This window comes from Pezoporus occidentalis, unplaced genomic scaffold (genome assembly GCF_034315485.1).
Source record: "Pezoporus occidentalis ecotype Australia unplaced genomic scaffold, CSIRO_AGI_Poc_V1 ctg89, whole genome shotgun sequence".
Taxonomy (NCBI): Eukaryota; Metazoa; Chordata; class Aves; order Psittaciformes; family Psittacidae; genus Pezoporus; species Pezoporus occidentalis.
Window position 1 is genome coordinate 1,387,501 of NW_026916253.1, and position 5,000 is coordinate 1,392,500.

At 38.5% G+C, this 5,000-nt stretch overlaps 1 protein-coding gene across 4 annotated transcripts in view; it reads left to right on the plus strand.

The window, feature by feature from the left end:
• ZNF536 (zinc finger protein 536) overlaps positions 1 to 5,000 on the plus strand; it is a 349,390-nt gene that overhangs the window by 117,106 nt on the left and 227,284 nt on the right. For 3 of the 4 annotated variants that reach the window (XM_062604933.1, XM_062604932.1, XM_062604934.1), the window contains exon 5: positions 246 to 362. The exons of the other annotated variant lie outside the window; for it this stretch is intronic. The gene's annotated coding sequence lies outside the window, so the exon portion shown is untranslated. The remainder of the gene's footprint in view (positions 1 to 245; positions 363 to 5,000) is intronic. 4 annotated transcript variants of the gene reach the window in all.

The following is a 5,000-nucleotide window of genomic DNA, read 5'->3' on the forward strand; positions in this document are numbered from 1 at the left end:
AATATAACCTTTTATTGATCTGATGAAAATGAAAGATCCCAGTGCTATGCAGTATTTAGCTTCTTGTCTACAACACGTCACCAGTGGCCTTGCTTTGGGATAGATTTTCATTCTCATATACCAGATTTGATTTCATCTTTAACCTTTTCAGTTGAATTTCCTTGACCTCTGCATATAGCTGTGATTTGGTGAATTTGTTACGTTTCACTTTACATCATCTCTTTCTATATTTTCTTTTGTGGTAGGGAGGTGGGACACCCCTTTGGCAATCTGTCTGTGCCAACCTGAGCTGCACCATTTCACTGGGTATTTTCTAAGCTGACTGACAGTCCTTAAAACAAGTATGCAGTTAAGCTGCTAAGGTAAGATTTGCTATATTAGCGTACTTTACACCATATATTAAGCCATAAATAGATCATCCTGTTGTGCTTTAGGGTCTCCATCCTGAAATTCCTTGGTCAAGTGAATCTCTCCTCAAGACTGCCAATAGAAACAGTTCCTCTGTGTTCTCCCACAGCCTCTTTTCCCCTCTTTTTCATTGAAGAATTGTTTTGGGAGGGGTGGGGGCTTTATGTGTGTAACAACTGCGGACACAGTCTTATGCCAAGTTACTGGAGTCACTTCAAACTTCTGAATTAATACACGGATGATTAAACAAAATGTTTGCCTCTCATGTATTCATGGATTTCTTTTTTTTTTCAGGGTTTGGGGGGAAAGAAATTGGAACCCCCCTGGGTAACAGTGTTAGCTGGTCAGACCTTTGGGGTGTAGTAGGATGAGGGAGCTGTACAAAGCTTCCTAGCAAATAAATATAACCCATTAGTTCAAAAGTACTGAGGAACAGTTAACATATTCTGGTTCCAAGAAGCCACTGCTGTTACTTTGAGTAGTTTTGATACAACTAAATCAAAGTGAAGATTTGAAATAGCTTTTCTGAAAGCCCAAGCCTAAGTCATAAATTATTCTACACCATGATTCGTTCAGATAGTAAAACCATACCTCTTTGCCTGACGTTACTGAAATGTGGAAAAGGGAAAGTTAAAAATAAAATGAAACATTTAAATCTTTGCTGTTGAGAACCTCAGATAGATGGCAATGTAGCAAAGTTGATAAAAGCGATACTCAATTAGACTTTATTATTATTTTATTGAGGTATTATTAATAAACATCAGGGTGCAGTGGATGATAACACTATCCTCGTATTAGATGAGTGGACACTGAGGAAAAATAAAGGCAAGTGGCCTGTAATAAGAAAAAGTAGAAGGATGTGGATAAATTGCAAATGACATGAAAAGCAGAAATATCTTGTATTTGTCCTTCAAGCCTCATCCCTCGGCCTTTAGCTGTATAGTTAGAACTATTAACTTCTTCATAACCAGTCATGAATAAGCTGTAGTTGTATGAGTCTGGGTGACATGGTAGTTCAGAAGAGAACAGATAGAATATTTTAATGTTTTGTTGTTGTTTTGGTTTGTTTGTTCACACGTACGCACACACACACATTTCTTCCCTATAGCCTGGGAAATATGCAGTACTTTATGCATTTTAATTTACTTCTTACAGATACCTCTTTCTCCTAAAACCCCCCAAAACAATTAATTCCTAATTCCAATAAATTTCCTGAACTTAACTATAAAAGATACTCATGTACTAATTCAATAACCTGATATTAGCTGTAATCCATAATGTTATCAGCACTACACTGGTAACAATTACAGTGGCAATGCATAACTACAGTGTGTTTTAAGGGCAGTATTTTAATAAGGTAGGTGTTTAGTTCCTTGCAGCATATAGAACTGGTGATTTTGACTGCAGAGCTGCTTGGACTGGAAATCACAACAGTTGCCAGTAAGGTTTAGAAAGTGTGTGCCAGGCAAGGGAATCACTGTTCAATGTATTTACCCTCTGGGGAGGTAAAACACAGATGGGGGAGTTAGGAGTCTTCTAACATTTAGCTGATACATTACTGGGTAGCAATTCTGCTTCAGGGATGTTCAAAGTAGTTCATCTACCAGTTGGGAATCATTATGGGAGCTAGTACTGCGGATTAGATATGATAGAACAATAAGGGATTGTGGAAGTACCACGATCCTCCCCCTCCCACAGATGAATGTTTTGTAATCTTTTGTATCTTTTTACAGCTGTCTGTCTTAAGAAAAGAAATGGTTCTGAATTAATCATATGTTTTCAATATACATAGTACCTATATTGAGGTAGGATTCAACTGTCATAGACAAATATGACCTGATAATATGTATTTGAACCAAAATTATGTAAAATACCATATCTTCTCTACATAAAAAGAGTACTGTTACTGTGTGTATTCTTTCCAGTCAGTTGATGTAAGAAAAGCTTGCTAAAGCATTTGCATTTGTATTTCTATACTGGGTAAGCAAATGCAACGTTAGGTCTGTGAGATTGTTTTTATGCTATGAGAGATAAGGCTATGCTTCAAAATAAAAATTTGTGATGGAGGGTGATCATGCTTTGAGGAAAAAGCATGGTCAAAAATCAGGGGAAAGCAATTCTGTTTTGTTGAGCTATGCTCAGTTATTATCACCTGATTATTTTCACCTTAGCAGTCTCACCTGGACATACATTAAATTTTTCCTGTTTTTTTTCTATAGTCTTGAAGTTAAAACATTTTCCAAAATGTACAAACAAACAGCTAATTTCATTGCACTGCTGTCTGCATGCAGTGAAATAAAATATGATTAGCTAGATGAAAATGTGTAACTTTTCAATCAGTAGTTAATTCACTCCCAGAACCATATTCATATAGGTTTGAAACAAAATTGACCTTCTTGTTTATATAATCTGTACATACAATAAGTGCCTGATTTGGTAACAAGCTACTCAACAATGTAGATTTTCTGAGACCCAGGAAAAGAAGCAAAATCTAGTACTATCCTGAATAGACCCATCACCTGTGCGCTGCTCATGTTCTGAAGTTTCTGCATTCAGAAGGGGCAGAATTAGTGCAGGAGACAAATTCCCCACATTATGCAGAAGACAAAATCCTCATGGTTGGTTGTAGAGCAGCCAAACAGAGAGCTACAGGATCAGGGAGGCATAGATGTCTTCTGTAGGCTGCCTGGTGTCATTCCCCATGGCTGCTGTTGTCTTCTGAGTCTAGGAAGTTTTGGGCCTGCACCCCAGAAGCCACTCAAAGATTCATGTGACCATGGGCCCTCTCTGGGCTTTGTGCCCACTGATGCACAAGGAGCATGGGCACAGCAGGATCCCACTTTGCATGGTGAATGTGCACCTTTTTATTCCCTGCCATTCATGGCTGCGGCTGAGGACAACTGAATTACGGCTTTTTCTCTGTTAGAAGACTGCAAGTGGCAGAAATGCAGTAGGATTTATCTTTCGTGCATAAGGGCCCTGCCTGAAGGCCCAGGCAGTATAGGTGCTGAATATCCACAGCTCTCCTCGATAGCTGTATGAACTAAAGTTGATCTGCATCTCACAACACTGTCTTCATTGCAAAGAACCCAAGGATATGTAGAGGCTTTTGGCTTTGCTCTGAAGTTTCTGGGGCTGTTCTGTGGTATGCTGAATACTCCTGCCTTCAAACTGGAAAGGTTTGATGGCAGAGTGAAACAACCAGAAATCCATGGGAATTAATTTACCTGTGGGCAGATTTTCATTTTACATGCATGTGTGTTTTATTTTAGTAAAATTTTGGACTTTCTGCCCTTAGTTTCAAAAAGACATTTTGTATTTAACTTAGTATCTTTCTTTTCTGAAATGTGTAGCAGGAAGACGAATTTCTCTCTCCAGAAATGTCTCCAGCTAATGAAAATACCATTGTATTCATTCAGTATTTACTGCATGTTAGTGAGTGATGTGGCATTAACAAATACACTGGATCGGACACCTGCATTTTCATTTTGTGTTCATGGGGGAAGAGGAGCAAGTGGTTTGCTCTTCCAGGATGACAGCATTGTAAATCGGGGAAATTGTGTCTTGTTGAATGTGCACCCAGATGGAGATGGACTTGAAACAACAGTGATGACAGAGGTGTGAATCCTCTCACCTCATCTTAATGGGGTGTTAAATTAAAAACTTAGTTATGACCACATAAACATCATTGTTAAGACAGTTGTCCACAGCACACAAACCTACCATGAGTCATTGAACACATACATTTTACAGTATATTAAAATATTTATATTGTTAATGTGTAATATAATAGAACCTACTGGATTTATTTCTAAAATTTGGAAATGCATTCTGTCTTTTAAATTACTACTTAAGTGTTTAGTTTATTGATGTGTGGTGTCATTTATAAATTCTCAGCCGTCATACATGGCTTATTTAGATTGAGCATGATTTCTTCAGAAATGCCTGTGAAGTACAGTATGATTTTATGCTATTTTAAATAAGCATTTTAGAGTATGTGTATATTTTGCAGTATACTGCTGAACTGATTCTGAACAGGATAGTTCCAGGAACTTTATATGGTCTGGGAATGGTAGGTTTTGCCCCATGTACCCATGTTTCCTCAGGTGCTCCTCGGAAGCCAAGGGGCATCAGATACAACCTCATACTGGCATGTCCAATACATTTCTTTGCAAAGCTGCTGTGCATGTGTGATTGATACGTAAATGCTTTGCATCCCAACTGTGTGACTCTCATTGCATGTGCTAGAGCTGTGTGTGCATAGTAAATCCAGCATGCTGGATTCCAGATCCAGAGTGCTTTGGATTTGCTGGATGTACAAAATACCTGCTTGTTGTGGGATCTGGAAATTGGTAGGTTCCTTCCTTAGGTTTGTCAGGTTTGGGTCACATAACTAAGCAGGTTACCATGAACTGCTAATGGTAAGCCTGGTCCTATGTCTCTTCCCTGTGAGCAACAGTGGAAGATCTTGATCCTTTGGTAAGGGAAGTTTCTCATGGAAAGAAAGTTTCTCATGGCGAGCACTGGCTTCTCAAAGGAGAGTATCTTTTGTGTTCAGAACATGTTCAGAAGAGGTGTATCAAAGCAACTCA